This window comes from Pinus tabuliformis, chromosome 3_2 (genome assembly GCF_031772625.1).
Source record: "Pinus tabuliformis cultivar Carrire ecotype Pingquan chromosome 3_2, CPIR1, whole genome shotgun sequence".
NCBI lineage: Eukaryota > Viridiplantae > Streptophyta > Pinopsida > Pinales > Pinaceae > Pinus > Pinus tabuliformis.
The window spans coordinates 51,493,789-51,516,536 of NC_142302.1; the positions used below are offsets into that span (position 1 = coordinate 51,493,789).

General features: G+C 38.3%; 1 pseudogene; it reads left to right on the top strand.

Annotated features, from left to right (window-relative positions):
* Positions 1-929: 929 nt before the first annotated feature.
* On the top strand, positions 930-15,725 carry LOC149179752 (serine carboxypeptidase II-1-like; annotated as a pseudogene).
* Positions 15,726-22,748: the final 7,023 nt, after the last annotated feature.

Here is a 22,748-nt window from a genome sequence, read left to right on the forward strand (position 1 = left end):
ATCTAGAGTCTCCATTCTTCACAGTACCGTTAGGAGGAGTAGATGTAGTCTTAGTTATCCAATGGCTACGAACTTTAGGTACTTATGCAGCCAACCATCAAGTACAATTTATAAAATTCAAATGGGTAGGTCAGAAGTACAAGCTGCATGGATTCGAAGCGCCAGAAAATCAAGTTGTATCATCATCTCAGATGATGAAGTTAAGTCGAAAAGGGGCACCTGCTTATGTAGTACAATGTCACCAGTTAGAAATGTTATCTGCAAATATGACCAGAGAAGAGTCACCAGAGATACAAGATCTGATTCGGAAGCATGAAAAAGTATTTCAAGACCTACCTATGAAGATGCCGCCTAATAGGGAAATTAAGCATAGAATAGAAGTCAAGGCAGGGTCAGACCCCGTCAACATCAAGCCATACCGATACACACATCTCCAAAAAACGGAAATTGAGAGATTAATCCAAGACCTTTTAAAGTGTGTGACTTTGATCATCTTGGAATATCTGGTCAAGTGGAAGAACTTACCCGAAGAAAACGCTTCTTTGGAGAATGAAGCATTTTGTCAACAACATCCGTCGTTACATATGCTTTGAGGACAAAGCATTCTTTCGAGAGGAAGGCAATATTATGTAAAAATTTAGTTAGTCTTTAATTTTAGATTTATTATTTAATTTTAGGATTAATTAGACAAAAGGGCACGATCATAAGATCATGCCCTTTCCCCAAAGGGTGCCCGTGGCAGTATTTAAGCCAGAAAACCCCATTGTAAACGGCATCATCTGTAATTCATCTTTTAATAAAATATTTATACTTATATTACTGCTTTTCAAGAATTTTCGTGCACCAGCATCCAAATTATTTTTTAGCAGAAAGAGTTAGTAGAGAAAGCCAAAGAAGCCATTTCAGCCACCAATACAGAGTTGGGAGATATGCGAGCAACAACAAACAAAATTATCAAATTTCTAAATGCAAGAAACAAATATGAGCCAGAAGAATTGGGAGTAGCAGACAGGACAAAGACCATACTACAAGTTAAAAAGGTGTTGACAAAGAAGAGTTTAAATGTGCAGCTTCAAGAAAAATGTCAAGTTCTAGAGCTGACAGTCAACATGTTTTTCAACAAAATGCAGCATCTACATCAAAAAGGCCTTCCCTCTCTGTTCGTTATAAATGACAAACTCATGGACAGAGAGGATTATGTCAAGAAATTACAGGGCACAACCACAGACGCTGCAAATCTATCCAACATCAAAGGCAGCATAACAGAAAAGGCTTTAATAGAAGCAATCAACAATCAAATTTACAATGGACATGAGCTTAAGCATGTGTTTTTGGTCAAGCCATCGTTTTCCAAATACATTGATGTTGATGAGGTTTATCGAAGATTAACCAAGATCAAGATCCCAGAGGGGGAAGCGTGGAGTGACTTATGTGACTACCAGGAAGAACGAGACAATGATGACTTGAGTGACCATGCAGGCATGAGTCAGCACTAGCCACGTTAGCAAAACCACTCCAGTCAAATTAATACTTCAGGTAACAACATCCCAGAAAAGAGGGACACCTGTCCCAGTTTTCTTAGCGTGGCCACTCCTTGGCTACATTAGTCAAATTTTTCCCTTCGTTGTAATAAATAATAGATTGCCAAGTGTACAAGGCAAATCGTTATAGTTTTTGTTTAAATACTCCATGCATTGGGAGTATTAGGGGTTGGACCCTAGTCATTGGAACGAATTTTCTATTTGGAGCATTGTAATTTTGAGTTGGAGCATCAATAAAAGGATAGTTTACAGGATACTTGATATGTTTTGACATAGTGATGTTTTTCTTTCTATGTTTAATGTATTTCTATTTATCCATCCATGCATCTTTAATTCTTATTGTAAAGCAGAAATTATAGTTTAAGATATGCTGTTGGAGCACCTTACTGCTATCTGTGTTTACAATCTATATGTTTTCCTCTGAAGTACGATTAAAAAATACTTGAATGTTTTTTAATCCTGACTGATATCATTTTTCTATTATTCTATTTATCACTATGCTTTAAAGATCTAGTAGAAACAGTTAACTTTCCATGTGAACGCTCTGTAAGATTGATGCTACCACCCAGTCTGTGACTCCATAGCCCAATGGAAAATATTAGAAAATGATGTTTCTCCAACCAAATGAACAAACAAACAAACAATATTTTTACTCTTAATATCTAGCCTAAAACATTATAGCACTAAAAACAAAGTTAAATCATAAACACATAACAAATCAAATTCCTTTGACATACTAATTTTTCTAATAGTGCACAAGCTAAGATCCTTAATACCTTGATAAATTTTGAATTAAAATGAGAAAAATTGATAAATTCCGATTTAAGAGGAATAAAATAGATATGAGAAAACTATTTTTTTAATAAATTCTAAATTAACATACATAAAGTAGATATGAGAGAACTATTTTTTTAATTATTCTCTTTTCTTTTAATCGAGTGCTTTATTTTTTTTAAACCTGCTAAAAGCTTATGGACCAATACTGTGCTATAAAAAAGCACCTCTGGCCGCAACAAACAGTGTCAGAACTCTTAATTATCAATTGGTAGCTTTCCCTCACTTTCTCTCTGCCTACCGTTGTGAAAACAACCGAGTAACTGGAGTCCAGAGGTAACAAACCTCTGCTCAAGCTTGTGCGTATCACGGTGATACTTCTTTTTGTACTGAAGACTGGGAAAAAGGGAGAGGTCATTCTTGTTATCTGTCGTTGAAAGGGGTTCCACAGATATGGCCCCTATGATAGTCGACGTCCCCTATGCCAAGTTGTTTCCGTTGACATATGAAGACATTGGGATGTCACCAAAAGTGTTTTGTTTTTTTGTTTTAAAGGTTAATTTAGCCCGCCTCATTTTGTTAGAAGTAAGGCTTCCATATGTTATTGTATATTTTTAGGTGTTTATCTAGAAGTACTTAATTCTCAGTGTGAATGGTTTATAAAACATAGATTTACTTGTTTGGATTTTATCATCTGAAAATAGATTTAACTTCTTCGGATTATATTATCTGGAAATTGTTGATCTAATTCTTATATATGTAACTACTTTGTCTACTTTGTATAATCAATAAACAGAGTGTGATTTGTGTATTATGTTGTTCAATCTCTCCCTTCTCTTCCCATTTCTATCCAACCCCTCCCAGAAAAGCCATCAATTCATGGGAGAAAAAAATAAGAGCACTTGTTGTAGTTCCTTATTGCTGTCCCTTGGTCTCATAGGCCATTCCCTAAAATTTGGTGGGTCTCTCCAATCGTCGCCAAGAATCATTCCTCGTTCTTTCTTCCCACCTTTGGTGGAATATGGGCTTGAGGAAGCATCAAGTCCCATTGTTAGGTTGATGTTTGACCAGACAATGCAAGGACGTTGCACTTTCAGTTACCAATTCCTTTTCGGCAATGTTGAATCGGAGAAGAGTGCCCAACATTTTCCACCCCGTTGCCAAAATTGGCTCAAGAGTTTGGTATCTGCTTTTACCGATGATATAGTGGGGCAATCGATGCAGTCAAATAACCTCCTTGAAGAAGAGATTTACATTAGGATATACAATTCCTTGTTGTTGCAGAATATGAAACGCATATCGTAGAGGAACAATTAACTAATGTCATTAACTCTTTGAGAGCTTGGTAACCCTAGTACAGAACCCATGTTTATGTTTACGAGATTGCGATACATAGAATCAACCTTTATGTTTAAAATTTTAAAGCATTGACTTTTTGTGCTGTTTCTTTTGTTTTTTTTGGTGGCGACTTGCAACACCATAAAGGAATTGCATACAGAAACTGCTCGCAGAATTTTATGTTTCTTCTGTACAAAGCCATAAGAAAGTCTCTCAAATCCGAGACCTGAGATTTGATATCACTTGATGCAATACCATATCAAAAAAAACATACATGAAGCACACAGATAACACTCACAATAGCACTCCTTATTAGTTCCTTTTCCCCTCTCTGTTTCGATTAAAGAAAATGGTCCAAGCCACTGAGCAGATAACTCTGCTGTATTTCTATCTACTTGTGCACTGAGGCAAATATTCTGTTTTAAGAGGAAACTACAAAACAATGTTTTTTTTTTAAATAACCTTCTACTAATATCTATTTGATAAAAATGAAATGTTTAATTACCATCTTTCTACTGAACACAAAAAGAACACTCTTTTATGCTATCACCAAGATATCTACTTTTTAAAAATGAAATGTTTAATTTTCTCTTTCTACTGATCACAAAAAGAACACTCCTTTTTATGTTATCATCAAGATGGGAGGGTATGCTCTTGCATCAAATTTTCAGCCCTGAGATAGTGACCGATGAAAGGAGTATTGAAGTTCCAGCTACATACTAAAAATATGGACTTTGACCTTGAATGATGCAAGTTAGGTTGGTTAAAAAATTTTGAACTTTGTATAAAGAAACTATTGCATTAGGAATGTCAAGCTTTTCCCGGTCTCAACCCTGAGATAGTGACCGATGAAAGGAGTATTGAAGTTCCAGCTACATACTATGGACTTTGACCTTGAATGATGCAAGTTAGGTTGGTTAAAAAATTTTGAACTTTGTATAAAGAAACTATTGCATTACATTAGGAATGTCAAGTTTTTCCCGGTCTCAAGTACAGAGTTTAGAGGCATTTTCATATATATATATATATTCTTCCGGAGCATTACTTTCCTCAGTTGGCTCAAGTCATCTACAGACACAACAAGGACATTGAAAATCCAATCTTTAATCTGAAGGGATATATGGTAAGATCCTGTGCAGTTATCTGGGATAAAATGTGTATGGTATCATCAAAATAAAATGAGGAACTCCTGAAATGGATAATAGATAACCATAAATCATTTGGTGTAAATAGTATGACATAGGAGAAAGTGGGGCAATTAAGTTCTTAGAATGTGAAAATATGGGGAATAGCATGGTTCTTGCAGGTGTGCAATGCACCTGCAATGGAGTTACAGATGAGTTCCATGATCGTGTAGGGATTTTTGAATTTATGTGGTCTCATTGCCTGATATCTGACAACACCTTCCGAATGCTTAGTGTTTTCTGTGATTTTTCACCTTTCCTGCACCCATCAACTCTATGTGGATTGGCATTAGAGTATGACCACGTAGAAATGGGTCAAATCGATCCATTTAGCATCTACACCCCTCCTTGTTTGTTTGAACACTACTGGAACATATGGAAAACAATTGAAAAAAGGGATTGTAAGTATATTAGATATAAGCATTGTCTATGCGAGCAGATCAATATGAGGGCATGCCTAAATTCCTAAACTGTTATTTTTCCCGTTTTAACTTATCAAAATTAAGATTGGAATGGAGAATTGAGGCCCTAGTTCCTCAACTTGAGCACATTTTAGCAGGCGTTAAGGAACACAATTTGCTGCATAGTGAATAAAAATAACTGGTAATTGCATTTAAGGATGCTAGATGCTTTTACAATTCAAGGTGAAAGAGATCCATTGAGATTAATGTAGAAATGGCTTAATAGAGTAACAGTTCAAACCGGAACTTAGATTAAGATTATGTTCCTATTTTCTAGGGTGTTGTTTCAATTTCCCTAAATGTGTGTTTGTTATATATATTTCTTGTGTAATGAATTAAAGGCAGAGCGTGTTCTGCAAAGGCAATCTTACAAGGGGTGTTTCACACCTGTACCCTGCTCAGTTGATTTAATAAAGTTTGATTCATATTTTGACATGGTATCAGATCTATAGGGTTGAGGACGCCTGTACCCTGAGTGGAGAGATACCGGGGCGTTTGAGGTGAGATCAATGCGGAATTTGGCGCAAAAATCGCGCTGATTCACTTCTGTCCTTATGCGATATTTTTTGATCTCAGGAATGAACAGCGCGAGTGAGCCATTCTTGAAGCGCGTCGACCGTGGTTTTTGCGGTGAAAAGGTTGTCATGGATACGTTTCGATCTGTTGCGTGAGGTGGATCCGTTTGGATGTCGATGAGGTGATCGGTGGTCATGGAAGAGGCCGCATTTTTATTTCGCAGCATGGTATCCGAACAAGTTCAACGCTGGAGATCTGCTCCTCAGGATCGATAGAGGCCGCAGGAAATCGAATTGTTGCTCTCATCGAATCGTTGTTGCTTGGGATCAGAGGACAGACAGCTCCGTGGTTAAGAACGATCGACAGCTCCGTGATTGAGGATTGTGCTATCTGCTGCTTGATGCAGTGACATTGTTGTGTTGCTTGCTGATTGCAAGTGCGGACGCGGGTTTGAGTATTTGCCTCTGCTGGAAAGGCAAGGTTGGGACTGCGATTTGCAAAGAGAGGCAGGATTGCCGTGGAGGAGATCTCTGCGAATTTCATTGAAATTGCCAGGAAATCGAAGCCAAATCGTGTTCTTGTTGTCGTGTTGTGCTGTGGAGTGTTGGATCTAAATCCGTGTGGAGGAGACTTGACGTGGAGGCTGCAGGTGGCGTGCAGAGATCAGACTGCGTGGTTGAGGAGGCCACGATGTTTCGAGTTGAATCCAGTTTGTTGTTTTTACAACGATCTTCTCATGACTTACGATTAGGTCTCATTCCTCTACTGATATCCTGCATATCACGCCTTTGCTCTGTTGTAAGACCGGATCCGATCTCGGTATTTACATTATGCTCGGTCTGGAGAATTCCCGCCGCACATTAACTGTAAAGTGAATAGTGTCGCTACTGCCTTCGCCAAAGTGAGAAACGTGTAAGCATGATCTAGAGGGATAATTCAGTCAAGACATCGGGATGTGTTGGTAGTAATCGGTATTAGTAGTCTCGGCAACACATCCGGTAACCGCGGGAGTTTGAAAATGGCGATGGCCAAGATTGTGGTGTGTGTCTCCATTGTGGCATTGTTAGTGGCGAGTAGTGCAATATGATTGTGACCATCCATAAATTGTTGAACTCATTCCATGCATACTCCTTGCTTTTTGAATATCCAATAAGCTTAGTGCTTGCCTTGAACTCATTCCATGCATACTCCTTGCCTTTTGAATATCCAATAAGCTTAGTCCTTGCCTTCATACTTAATTTAATTATTTTAAATTAAAAGGGGGATCTGGGATCAGTGATTTTTTGCATTTGTAGTAGTGTTGAAGATCTGGGGTTGATTTTTTTTTTTTTTTTTAAATTGTTGGGATTGAAGTTTTTTTTATTCATTCAAGATGAATAATCAATTAGTAGAAGCTTAACTCAATGAAAACAACAAGCTGGATGGATCTAATTACTTTGGTTGGAATTCAAGTTGCAAACTCTACTTGAGGGACACAATATATGGACTATTGTGAACAATGATGAGGTGAAGCTGAATCTGGCTGCAGGAGGAACAACAACAATCCAAGACTGGGAAAAGTGGGAGACTAAGGCGAGAATGCTCCTAAAACTGTCAGTCAAAGATTGTGTTATTCCCCATATCTGCGATTGCAAGACTGCACCTAAGATCTAGAAGACGCTCAAGGATCTCTATGAGGTCGAGGTCAAGAACACCAATCGATTGTTGTTCTTGAAGAGCAAGATTCTCTCCATCAAGCTGGAGGAGAATGAGACAGTTGTAGCATTTATTTCGCGGATCAAGAAGCTCAAGAACAAGTTGGGTGACATCGGTGGAGCTGTGTCAGATACAGATTTGGTCACGATTACCATGAATTGTATGACTGACGAGTATTAGATGTTCATCATTGGCTTGAATGCAAGAGAAAAAACCCTTCTGTTTGAAGAATTGACTAGGATCCTCATGCAAGAGGAGGAAAGGTCGTTGACTCATAAACCCCAGAGTTCAGATCTAGCCTTAATGGCGAAGAAGAAGCCCTTCAGAGGAAAGTAGAATGCTGCACATAAGAGCAGTGCATCTCCACAGAGAAAGATGCCCCCACCTCAAGGTACGTCTTTCAATATAAATGAATCTGCGACCAAATGTTTTTATTGTGGTAGAACCGGCCATATAGCCAGATATTGCATGAAGAAGAAGTTTGATGAAGGTCGGAAGAGACATAAGAAACATGCAGGTCATTTTAATGATGACGAACAGAGTCAGAACATCAGACTGTTCATATCTGACTCTGCACTTTCGACTAAGGATGATGAAGCAGATACCTGATTTGTGGACTCAGGTGCATCCATCCACATGACAAGGAACAGACAGTGGTTTGAAGGCTTCAAAGAGACTAGCAGTGGAGAAAACATCTATCTTGGCGATGATAGAGGGTACCAAATTAAAGGTTATGGTAACATTCCTGTTGTTTTGCCATATGGAAATATTAGACATATCCATAATGTAATGTATGTACCGGAGATAAAAAAGAATTTGATCTTTGTTTCTACGATAATTGATCAAAATCTCAAGGTAGAGTTTTCTAAATCATATTGTGTTATTAAAGACTTGTTGGATTGTATGAAGCCTATTGTATCAGGTATTCGTGTGGGAGGATTGTACAATCTAAATGTCAAAAGTGCACCACATTAGGCATTGACATCATCTGCCATAACTACGGTGGACTTATGGCATCAGAGGTTCGGCCATATTAACTTCAATGATCTGTTGCTTTTACAGAAAAGAGGTATGGTCAAAGGTCTCCCTGTTTTAAAACCTGTTCATATTGATTGTGATGCATGTGCATTGGGAAAGTTGCACAGAGGTGAATTTCCTAAAAAAATCCTGATAGAAAGAAGAGAGATATACTCGAGCTGGTACACACAAATCTATGCAGGCCTATGTAGACAAGATCGTTAGGCGGCGCATACTATTTTTTACTATTTATTGATGACTATACTAGATTTACTTGGGTGTATTTCCTCAGGAAGAACAGCCACACTTTTGAATACTTCAAAGAGTTCAGAAATATGGTTGAAAAGAAGACAGGTAAATGCATCAGGATTCTCTGCTCAGATCAAGGGGGAGAGTACAAGAAAGCTTGTGTCCTAAAATACTACAAAGATAATGGGATACAACAGTAGTTTACAGTACCCCACACTCCTCAACAGAATGGGGTTGCAGAGAGGAAGAACAAAACCCTTGTGGATTGTGCTCATAGTATGTTAAATAGTAAGAAACTTTCTAATGGGTTTTGGGCTGAAGCGATTAATACTGCAGTATATCTAAAGAATAGGAATCCAATAAGAAGTTTAGATTTTAAAACTCCTTTTGAAGCTTTATTTGGTTATATTAAGCCTACAGTTAAGCATTTAAGAGTTTTTTGCAGTAAAGCCTTTTCCCATGATCCAAAGCAAGATAGAAAGAAAATGGATTCAAAGGCCATCAAATGTATTTTTGTTCGGTATTGCATAGAATTTAAGGCTTACAAATTGTTTAATCCCTCTACTCATAAAGTTTTTGCAAGCATAGATGTAGTGTTTCATGAGCAGGTTAATGATGGAAGCCATGAGAGTGCTAATGAAGATTGACATGTGCCCTTGTTGGTGGAAGAAGGAAGTGATGAATCAGGTGATAGCAATGAGCAGAAGCAGCAGCAACAACAGCAAGAAGGGAAAGAAGATGATGTAGCTGTCAAGCCAAGTCCAGAAAATGATGATCAAATGAGGTTTGAAGCTACCCCACCACTCAGGAGATCAGGTAGGAAAGTTTAGTTGCTAGCAAGATATAGGGAAAATGCTTTTATAACTAGTATGATGAATGTTGTTGAACCCTCTAGTTATAAAGAAGCTATTCAATATAGTGAATGGAGGGCTGCTATGGAAGAGGAATATGAATAAATCTTCAAAAACAAAACTTGCGATTTAGTTAAACTACCTAAATGCAAACAACCCATAGGATGCAAATAGTTGTATAAGCCTAAATTTAAAGCAGATGGGATACATAAGTATAAAGCTAGGCTGGTTGCAAAGAGGTATTCACAGCAAGAAGGCATAGATTATGATGAAACATTTGTCCCTGTAGCTAAATTAAACACAATCATAATGATAATTTTTTTAGCTACCAAACACCATTGGATGATTCACCAGCTAGATGTTAAATCTGCATTTTTAAATGGGGACTTAAAAGAAGAAGTCTACTTAGTGCAACCTGAGGGGTTTGTCAAACAGGGTGAAGAACATTTAGTTTGCAGGTTGAAGAAAGCGTTGTATGGACTAAAATAGGCACCCAGGTCATGGTATGACAAAATTGATTCATTTTTCCTGCAACATGGTTATAAAAGGAGCAAAAATGACCCTAATCTTTATATTGTGTTTGATAAAGAGGGAAGGATTGTTTTGATTTCTTTATATGTAGATGATCTAATCATTATAGGGAATGTTGATAATCTCATTAAAGAAATCAAGGAGAAGATGTCACAAGTCTTTGAGATGAAAGACCTTGGAGAGCTACATTACTATTTGGAGTTGGAAATCTGGAGGGATTCTGGACAAACTTTTCTATCACATAGTAAGTATGTCAGGAGCTTACTGGAAAACTTCAGAATGGATCAGTGCAAAGCTGCAGCAATACCTTTACAGCAGAATTTAAAACTTCAGAATGATGATGGATCTAAGGAGGTAGATGCGACGTTGTATAGACAGTGGGTTTGGAGTCTAATCTACTTGACTACAACTATGACTGATTTGGCTTATGCAGTCAGTGCATTGAGCCAATTTATGTCAAAGCCCCTTGAGAGCCATTGGGTTGCAGCAAAAGGTGTTTTGAGGTATCTCCAGGGAACCTTAGATTTTGGTATTGTTTATATTGATTCGTGTGATGTTAGATTGACAATTTTTTCAAACTCCAATTGGGCTAGAAATGTAGATGACAGACAATCCATAACAGGTTATGCATTTAGAATTGGATCTGGGGTCATTACATGGAGCAACAAAAAGCAGAACACAGTGCCCTTGTCTTCTACAGAAGTTGAATATCAAGTTATGTGTGCAGCAACATGTGAAGCAATTTGGTTGGGGAGACTTCTCCTTGATGTTGGAGAAGAACAGAAGGTTGCAACAGTGATCCAATGTGACAACGAGAGCTCCATCAAACTTGCAAATAATTCAGTATTCCATAAGAACACAAAACATATCGATACAAAGTTTCATTTTGTCAGGGAGAAAGTTCAGTCAAAAGAAATCCATATTGGGTATTGTAATATTTGTGACAATGTTGCTGATATTTTTACCAAACCTGTTGGTAGAATCAAATTTGAGTTGTTGAGGGAAGTGTTAGGCATATCTGTGAATCCATTTCTCCATTAAGGGGGAGTGTTGAGATTAACATATAAATGGCTTAATAGAGTAATAGTTCAAACCGAACCTTAGATTAGGATTATGTTCCTGTTTTCTAGGGTATTGTTTCGACTTCCCTAAATGTGTGTTTGTTATATATATTCCTCATGTAATGAATGGAAGGCAGAGCGTGTTATGCAAAGGCAATCTTACAGGTAGTGTTTCACACTTGTAAGCTTCTCAGTTGATTGAATAAAGTTTGATTCATATTTTGACAAGATCTCTGTGTGTATGTGGGTGAGGGAACACTCATAAAATAAGGTGAAAGAGATTTCTGTGTATATATGTGGGTGTGTGTATGTGGGTAAGGGAATACTCAGAAAATAAAATGAAAAACAATTGATATCTTATTCTTGATGAAAAAAAAAAAATTGAAAAACGAAAAAAAAAAAATATTAACCTAAACAAATTTAGCAAGATCCATCTTAAACTTGGATTTTTGAAACATGTACAAGTGCTTTTAAGATAAATCTATAATCATTCAATTGTATCCGACTATCAAATTATATCCTCACTCTCATCGAGTCATTTTCTTGGCAGTCACGGAGGCATGTGTTTGGGAGATACGATCTTTGTACTAGAACATATCCCAAAATTTATTTCAATCTACCTGACGTACAAAAGGCTCTTCACGCCAATGTTACAGGAATTCCTTATGAGTGGACGACTTGTAGGTTTGTAATTTTATTATTGAAATGGTAATGTGTTTTTGATCTTTGTGTTTCCGCTTCTCCATTATCTATAAAATGGAATTTATTCATTAATCTGGTTTGTTTACTTTCCTATATACAACGTTGCAGTTAATGAAAATTAGGGAGACTCTCCTAGATCTGTGCTGTCAATATACCAAGAGCTCATAAAAGCTGGACTACGCATTTGGATGTTCAGGTCACAACTCACTAAGCATGTCATTTATTTAATCAAATTATGGCACAGGGAACTTCTTGTTGGTATTTTTGCTTTTGTCTTTTATCATAAGTCTGTTGTAGAAAAGCTTATCTTCTTGTTCGTTAACTTGCAGTGGAGATACAGATGCAGTGATTCCTGTAACATCGACCAAAAATTCTATAAATGTGCTTAAGCTTCTCACAGTTACTAACTGGCATACTTGGTATGACAATGGGCAGGTGAGTCATCTTTCTCTGATCTCTGAAAGCATGGAAATGCCATGGGTGCCTGTAGAGAAATGCATTTGTTATGATGCTCACCATTGTTCTATTTCTAATAGGAATGAGAAATAGAAATTGGCAATGTGCAATGATGGTAGATAAGATAAGATAAGATAATAATATTTATGTCCAACTAATGACCACAAAGTACGTCAAAGGGACTGTTGAGTACAATGATGTCCATAAAATGCGGGAGAACCAAACAGTCTCTTATAAAAAATATAATACATGAATATAAAAGGTACAATGCAGGAACATAAAATATACAATGTATGGAATTCCCTGACAAAGAGGATCGTACCCATCTCTCCTAACATCCGAGACTAACTGAAGAGCACTGGAAAAAAATTCCATAAAGTTTGTTGGCCTGATGAAGCGTCAGTGGGAGGTACGAACTGTCCACTAACTCGTTGTCTAGGGGAGTTTGTGCACTGCTGAGGTTTGGAGGACCTAGTCCATCTCCTAGGGACAGATCTGAGACGATTTAGCTGCTGAGGTCTCATGAGGTGGGGTGAGGTCCCATGGATCCTCACTGGTCTAGAGTCTGGATATGAAACAGTATCAATCGTTCTCTTTGTGCCCCTGTCTGAAGGTAGTACCTTGAAAAACATCGCGATCCTCTATGTGGGGTCTGGTCTAATGGGACGCTGAAGAATATGCATTCGGAACCTAAGAGCCTCCTACATATATAGGCCAAACATCTTTGATCGGGATACCTGAAAAAGTATGTGAGGGTATGAGAGTCTCTAAACAAGCAATGGAACCTTCCTCTGATCTCGTAGTAGAGAGGGCATCCAAAAATCAAGTGCACCTCAGTATCTACTTTCTGTAAATGACATACTTGACAGATTTTGTCTGGCCTATCAATCTGGTAGTCTGTCTCTACCCGAAGTCTATGAGAACCTACTCTGAACTAGCCTAGAGGAATGCAAAGAGCATGCATCCAGTGGTGAAACATATACTAAGGTCTAATAATGAGCCCATCTTTCAACTTCAGGAAGTGCTCAGCGTAGAAGGCCATCTTTGGGCACAACCCTCTCGGAGGATTGACCCAGGTGACCTAGACAAACTGCTTGTAGATATCCTCCCTGATGATCTTGTTCAACTCTTGTCTAGTAGGTAGAAGGTGACCAGGAGCATCCAAGGAATATCGGAAAGGAGGGAGACGATCCAACTGAATGCCCACTGACTCTAAGAGATCTAAAACTCCTGTAAACATCTAGCCCGGCCCGAGGGGGTAGAACGAGCAATATTCTCAGAAGAGAAATATGCCAAGTAAGGGTAATGGTCCCTACTCTTTATCGAGTCTGCAAATCCCCAGATATGATGCAAGAATGAGACCAAAATGAAGATTGTCTCAAGCCAAAAGGGTTGAGCTCCAAACTCTGCAAGGATGATGTGCTTAGGTATTGTCTATTTGAATCTAATGATGTGGTGGAGAAGAATAGTTTGGACTCTCTCAACTGAAGCCCAATCTGACTCAAGTAAAGAAGGCCCCCAAATCTCTGAGCCATATATAACAGTAGGACGAATCAAGGTGTCCATGAGGCTCATCTTGGACAAGATGTCCTGGAAGTGATGTTGAAAGCACTGTCTCTCGAGAAGGGCTAAGGATCCATATCCTTTGTTGATCCGAGGTTGAAGAGCTGGCCACAAACTGAAGTGGGGACTTGAGAATTGCACCCCCAAGTACGTATACGTGTTGGTGATCTCAACCTCCTCCCCTCTGAATAGGAAGTGAAGGTCTGAAGTTTTCTTCACCCCATTGAAGATCATAACCTTGGTTTTACCCAGGTTGACCATCAATTGTTGAAGATCGCAAAACAAAGCTAAGGCATCCAACTGCCTTTGTAATCCTTCTGGAGATGAGGAGAGGAGGACCACGTCGTCAACAAAGAGTAGAATAGATATCATGACCTGGTGAAGAAGGCAACCATCAGTGTCCTGGATATGCTCATGTAGAAAAGCCTCCAACTCATCAATATAGATCCCAAATAGGGTAGGGGACAATGGACAACCCTGTTTAACCCCAATAGTGCTTCAGATGAAATCAGACATCCCATGAACCATGTGAAGATAACCAAGGACGGACTCATATAGGCGCGTAATAGCTATCAATAAGGTCGTCGAGATGCCAATATCTTTGAGTCTCTGGAGTAAGGCTTCCCTCGGAACAGAGTCAAAAGATTTTTGAAAATCTACGAAATAGCAGTAGACTTTTGAAGAGCGATGTTGTGCCTCCTCAATCATGGCGCGAAGGGTGAAGATGTGGTCAATGGTTTGATGAGTTGGTTGAAAACCTACATGTCCCCTAACTCTAAGTTGTCTCTACTCAAGGTCACTTGAGAGCTTCCTATGTAGAATAGTAGCATACAACTTCGAGAATGTGTGGCCCACAATGTTCGTTCTGTAGTTATTAGGATTTGAGCTAGATCCTAATTTGTGGATCGGATGGATGATGTGGTGTGACCATGCTAGTAGAAAACCTTCACGGATTACATGGTTGACGAGATCAACCAAGTAACTAACCAAAGCACGGAAACCGGGTTTAAATAACTCTGCTTGGTAGCCTTCCTCATCGGTTGCTTTGTTGTTGTTCATCACCCAAATGGCCTCTCTAATATCTTTGTCTAGGAATAGGTAATAGGAAGGGGGTGGGGAGGTAACACAAACTTGGCCCTACCCCTTAATATCATAAAGGTTGGAAGTGTGAGAGAACATGGATGTAGGGTCAAGGTCAAATGGAAGAGGGGAGCGTTGGGGAAGGATGGTGTGCCATAATTGTTTAGGGGAGTGAGCAAGGAGAGCAGAAAGTTCCCGTCTTCTATGAGAGACAAAGAGTCATTTCTTGCGATGATGGAGACGATGGTAAGAAGCTTTGATGTCAGGGTAGAAGGGTTGAGAGTGGGTGAAAGCATATTGAAGTTCTCGATGTAGAGTCTTGCATTTGTCATTGTACCATTTGTACATGGGGCAAGATCCAACTTTTCGAAAGGTGAAAGTGGAATGAGTGAGGTGAGGGAAGGATTTGAGTGTTGCTTCCCAAATGGTAGATGAAAGATGGGTGTATTTAGTGGAAGCAGAATCAAGCAAGGAGAACTGGGTTTCAACATAGTCTTTTCTCGTATCAGTATGAATGTTGATTATTGTCTGTGATGCTCAGGTGCGAGGATGGACTCAAGTATATGAAGGACTGACATTTGTAACAATTAGAGGAGCAAGCCATTTTGTTCCATTCTTTGAACCTAGAAAGGCCTTCATACTCTTCAAGTCATTCTTAGAAGGAAAACCAATGCCAGTCTCCACAGAGCTTGTAGATACTTTATAGTGATTGTTAAAGTCAAAGGATATCCTATCACCAATTGAACTATTTATAAATTCCTAAATTCATTTCAGTCAAAGGGGGTTCTGAAATCAAGGTGCTTGAAGAGAAATAACAATTCAACATTGAACATATCATCAAACTATGAATTGTCCATGATGTAGAAGTCCAAGATTAATTTGGTACCTTTGTTATTATTACTTCCTCTATTGAAATTTTCATAAAGGAATACTAATATCATATGCAAATATTCAATGCAAGGAATAACATGCATTTGTAAACAGCATATTGATTGGCATGAAAGTTATGATTAAGTTTTTTAGTTAAAAATTATTAGAGTATGTGTGGTTTTATTTGGAGGTTATGGTGGTAGCGGTTGGAATCCACCCCACACCATATGACAGGCTAGTACTAGAATAACCAATTTTCAATTCCTCTAATCAGAAAAATATTTATGCCCATAGGTGTGTCTATTTTGGAATAGGGCTTTGAGAATTGTAATTTAATTATCAATAATTATATCTCCATGGAATATTCGAGAATAGCCATAGTAGTATAGACAAATCAAAGATTGAGATTTATCTACAAAGTAGTCATGCCCTTTGTTATTTTTAATTAAATGATTAATTAAAAAAAATGTCATAAGAACGAGTGTCATATGAAGGAAGTTATGGTTTTTTGGGTATGTGGTATTGATAAGCCATAGTATTAGTACATGGTATTATAACCAGTATAGATCCATCTTAACCACACATCTACCAAAAACCAAGAGGGATCAAATCTCATTATATGCAAACCTCTATTTTGAATGCAAAATGTGAAACATATTTACACATCAAGAGATTTAATCCATTTTAGTGCTTCATAATTCCATGATTAAGATAGATCTATAGTGGCTTTTGTCTCTCTCTCTTTTTTTCAAATGAAAAAAACGTTGGTTTATATAATGTACCAATGCATATTATCCAAAATAGTATCTTGGACAAAGAGTTAGCAATTGTTCTTCCAAGGAAGTGAGAGATATACAAACATAAGATCAAGTAGCCCATTCAATGCTCCAGTACAATTTCACAAAATTATGCTTTTAGTAAGACCCCATAATTAGACAAAGGCAAAAAAAGTAGTGCAATGATTAGTATATATGACCACAGTTCAACATATAATAAGGAAGATAATAATAAAAAGGCTAAGGAAGGGGAATATATCCCTCTACTCTAATGTTATCAGATTCCAAATGTGTATAATGCATATATCATATGTTTGCCAAGAGCCCTTTCTTTGACAAAGAGTTTGTTGTCCCATTTGTCTCCCGGTAAATATGTTGGAAGGTGATCAAAGTAAATGACCTCCTGAGGAGATTTATCTGTGACATCCATGCAGAGAGATGGGGAGGAGAGAAATCTGAATTAGTCAACATCCCCTCAATTAGCACCTGTGAGTCCCCATATACATTTAAGGATTCGATGGACAATTGTTTGGAGAACCAAAGAAGTCCCCAGAGTGCCAGGACTTCTGCCCTTGTGTTTGTGCCTGGGCCACCATTCCAGTGTATCTTATAGTGATAGATTTGGTCCACACGAAGCCAAACTCCACAACCACATTGGTTCCTCTGTGCAACACCATTGAAATACCTGACCGGGTAGAGCAAGGTGTGAGGAGGAAACCTGTGCGAACAATCCCGACTAAGCCAATCGAGAGTCTTCATATTCTCCAGCCATGACAAAATTTTATATATGATTCAGTGAGTTGAAAACTAAAGTCCCTAAAAAATGTGTCCATTCCTAGCACTCCAAATTTCCCAAAATACATAATGTGGAATAACCATATATTTACCACCACGCTCTAGCCACCATTGGATGCATTCTTCAATGTGTCCAAATCTCCTAAAAGACAAATTAAACGAAGAAAAAATACCATCCCAGACCATGATAGAAATAGGGAATTCCATAAATAGATGGACATTAGTTTCAGTGTAGACCCTGCATAGTGGGCATCTCCCTGGCCCATTAAAACCCCTCTTACATAGATTCTCCCAGGTAAGGGTTTTGTTCCTCCAAACCAACCAAACAAAAAGAATAATTTTTATAGGGACATCAAGTTTCCATATCTTGGAGAACCAACAAGGATGGTTAAGTGCTCTTAAAGAGTGAATTAGATACATGTAAGTGTCAACCACCTCCACCATGTTAGATCACATCTTGTCAACCCAGGTAATATGGTCCCCCTCCTCAGTTCTGCATAGTCCCGCGGTTCTAAGAGACTGTATGTAGGCCTCCCATTCCACAACATTTGTTCCTTCCAGACCCATCTCCCCTGCCTGTTTCCAAGCTGGAAAGCTCCCATACCAAACAAAAATGGCTTGTTCTAATAGGAAAAAACCACAAGAGTGAAGACATTGTAAAAGGCCATCATTTAAAGTATGTGCAACACCCACTCCCTGAATGTTATCCATACCTATGATGATATGATTCCCCCTACCAAAAGACCAGAAAATTCTCTGCAAAAACATATCCTTAACTTTTTGAAAGCATCTCCAAATGTATGACCCAGATTTTATGCCAAGATGTCCCAACCTGATCCAATCCTCAACCCTTTTTTTGTGCAAGTATTTTGAGGAGATGATGTCCCTCCAAATTCCTTCCTTAAAAAGTCCTCACCATAGGGATTTGATAATGAGGGCCCATCCAAAGATTTTTATATCTAAAATTCCCCATCCTCCTTGTTCCTTAGGAATAGTGATATTTTCCCATTTTGTGAGATGAAATTTATGTATTGCTTCCCGACCCGCCCAGATAAAATGCACCATGATGCTTTTGATTTTATTAATTATGGTCGAGAGGAGGATGTATAAATGCGACCAATACAAAACCAAATGTTGTAGAACAACTTGTGCCAAGATATATCTGCCACCAAGGGTTAGCCATCGGTGTGCCTATCCTTTAAGTTTGTGCATGTATTTATCAATTAGCCATAACCAATCAACATACTTGTAGTTATTTGGATTAATTCTAAAGTTGATGTAAGTGAGGTTTCCACTTAATGGCTTGGATTGGAAATTAAAAAACTGGACAATATCATTGATCTCTCAAGGATCACCCCCGGAGTGCAGGTTGTATGATTTGCCTTCGTTTTCCAACATACCTTAGGCCACTCCCAATCGAAACAATTTTTCATAGAAAACCATGCATTGTACCCTATACACCATACCAAAATCTAGTATATCATCCACACAAAAAATTATGCAAGATCTCAATACTTGTGCTCAATCTTATGTCGTTGAAGTGACCCCTTGTACATGTCGATTTGATCTTGTGACTGAGGTAATTCATTACCAATATAAATAACAAGGGAGAAAGTGAACATCCTTGCCTCAAACCTCGACCAGCTCTAAAAAAGTTTGATGGATATCCATTGATCAGTATAGAAAAATGCACATTAGTAACACAAGCCATAATCCACTCTATAATTTGAATAGAAAGGCCAATTTTCGTCAGGATGAGTCACAGGAAAGTCTAGTCGACACAATCATAAGCCTTCCAAAGGTCCACCTTCATTAATAATGCCTTAATTTTCTTGGTATGGATAGAATGGATGATCCCTTGAGCGATGGTCACACCATCATGAATTAGTCTATTGTGAATGAATCCTGATTATTCCTGAGAAATGTGGAGCAATAGTGTGCCTTTCAATCACTCTCCAATAATTTTAGAAATAAGTTTATATGTGATATTGCAGAGTGAAATGGGCCAGAAATCTAGAAAGGTGGATGTGACTGATGCTTTTGGAATCATAGCGATAAAAGTTGAATTGATAGAGCTTGAAACATGTCTCGAAGATCGTGATTCCTCTACCAAGTTTAAAATGTCCACTCCCACAAGTTCAAAGAAATGTAGAAAAAAATCCACCGTCTAGCCATCTGGGCCCGAAATTTTATCCTTAACACTCGGTGGATTTCTTCAATTGTGACTGGCCGGAAAATGTTCTCATTCAGCTTCTCATTGAACATGAGGTGATAGTCTGATGTTCCCCATATCTGATCTTCTATGTTGATGTCGGTTTGTCCCTGAAAAAGGAAACAAAATAGTGTACAACGTCCCTCTGAATATCCTCTGTGGAGTAAACCATATCCCCATTTCTACTCCGAATCTGCCAGATAGTGTTTCCATTCCTTCTGAGATTTTCATATTTGTGAAAATATTTGGTGTTTTTGTCACCTTCACATAACCAAAGTGCTATGCTCTTCAATATCCAAGTCATTTCTTGAATCTGTAGTATATGTCGCTTTCTATGTTCTAATGTTTTGAGTCTGTGCCAAATATGTTCTAATGGAGCACCCCTATCTACAATATGGCTGAGATTCTCAATCTCCTTAACGATAGACTTTATTTCATGGGCTAGAGCCTTCTTTTTCTCCCTTTCCCAAATCCTGACCCGACTTTTGAGTGATTGAAGTATATCATTGAGATCTTGCATCGAGGAGCGGCCCTCCACCTGAACTTGTGCCTTCTAGCAATCACTGACCAATTCATTGAAACCCTCATCATCCAACCAAGTCTTATTAAATTTGAAATGGATGCCAAAACGAGGATGTTCCATGTGCCACTAGAGTACAATTGGAAAATGATTAGATATATGGGATTTCACCACCCAGGATCTCATACACCCCAAGCTCTCCAAAAGGTTTTCGTGGACCAAGAAACGATCTCGTCTTTTGCCAATGTGATCATCTCCCACTCTGCCATTGTGCCAGGCAAGAGCTAAAGGATGTGGCCGAACATCCAACAAGTGATTGGAGTCGAATAATTGGTGTAAAAGGTCAACTAGGGGATCCCTTCTGCACCTAACCCCCCAACATTCCTCCATGGTCAGTCTGGAATTAAAATCTCTAGCCATAGTCATGTTGAGAAATCAATGAAAGTAGATTAGGGTTTGATTCCTCTTTCTTGATAATTACTTGTGATTTATGTTGGCTTCTTTTACTTCTTTATTATCTTATCTTTCATCAATTAATTACCATATTATGTTTGTATGAAGATCACAAAAACACAAGACACATGATGTAGGCACTGTGCCAGGGCAAAACCCCCCTCAAGGGGAAAACCCAATGAAAAATTCTCTTCCTTCAATAGTTTTCTTTGAGACTCTTCAACTTATACATAGACCAAACCTTCCCTCCACACCAAGTCATCCCTTCTAGATCTTCGACCCCTTTGCAGCAGCACTTCCACCCCAACAATTTTTGACTTTGCAACAACTTATGGCATCGAGCAGCAACTAGAAACAACAACTCTTGGAAGATTTTGATCTCCCAAACTAGGGCATGAAAGAGAGAGAGTACCACCAAAACTTCAATTTCTTCCTTCTCTTTGATCTTGACCCATCTTGCACTTCTTTTGGCTTCCTTGATCCACTTTGCACTTTTTCTGGCTTCTAGAGAGATGTTGAAATAGCTTGAGATGAGATGCTCCAAATAAATTTGATCTCCTTCCTTTTATAGGCTCCAAGTGAGGTCGAATAGGTGTCCTTTAGGATGACTTGATCTTCATTAGGCCGACTTGGTGTGGAGGTTACATAAATAATATTTTACTCAATAATAAACTTTTTTACGTGATTCCAAAGCCTAAGAAGGGTCTTTTTAATTGTAGAATGACACTATTGACTCAATATTAATCCTAGGAGTTCACAATGGGGACTCTGACTAATATAATGATGAGTACCCAATCATTAAATCCATGCCTTAATAAGTCATTGATACAATAATAATAATAAATTCCTTATTCTTTTGACAAGTACATTACATAATTACTCAAATACATTTATGACGATCGAACCTAGTTACATTCTTCAAAACTCCCTCTTACCTAGGGAGGTATCCATAATATATAAATATAATGGAATATCTCAAACTATATGAACAATGAAGAGTTTAGGCACCGTAATGCCATGGACTAGACTCCTAACCAAGCAAATCTATCCAAGTGGGACTAAGGTGGACTCAAGATTTTAGCCTCTATGGGTACAATTAGGCATACTTGCTAACCACCAACCCAGGGACCTATGTGTGTATCTGCGGTCTAAGCTCTACGACCAACGCCACCCTCCCTACTTTGTGACCTAGACATCAACACAAAGTGCCGACCAGATTTCCTCCCAGGCAATGCTTCACTTGCAAAGCATCAACAGATCTCTCCTGATCAAATTGATCGGTAACCAACATGCTATCAAAAATCCAAGAGATTTACATGTACAAATACAACCCCAATCAGTAACAAACTTTCAAGTGTACATAAACATATACAAGCCTCCGAGGTCTTCGAGACAACTAGATGTTGCTTTTCAACTTTTCATAGTAGGACTTAGAGATTTCCCAATGAATCTTGACAGAAGATTCCTCAACCATGCAACTTCCTTTCCTACTTCTCATGTAGCAGCAACATATTTCATAAATTGATTCTGCTTTTCTTAACCCAGCAGCCCTTCAAAAATACATTCTCTAATTTCCTTCTCTCACTCATGGCCTTCACTATAACTTACGACTGTTAGTCCTAGTCTAGTGCATGACACATGAAGTAGAGAACCATCCATGTCACTCCCTCTTAATCACAGAGGATCTTAATCATTCTTATACAAGGAATATTCTCAACCATCCTCTTATCCTAGGGAGATTTGTTTCATCTGTGCTCCTTCTCAATCTAGGGAGATTTCTTTCATTCAAGCTCCCTCTTAACCTAGGGAGATTTCATCCAGGATCCCTCTTAACTTAGGGATTTATTCTTATTCTTTATGACATCGGAGAATATTTATTGGCTTCCATCCTTCTCATCAGAGTTATCATTACCATCACCATTCACATCATGCTTATCACATCAACTTTTTTTAACGAACATCTTCACTATCTTGAAAATCACGTACCAGCACAACTTAGATAACAAGTACAACAAAATCTATATAAGCATGAAGTTAACCATATCAAAATCACGGAATCATTCAACTTTATATATCATATGCCCAAACTTAATTACAAACAAG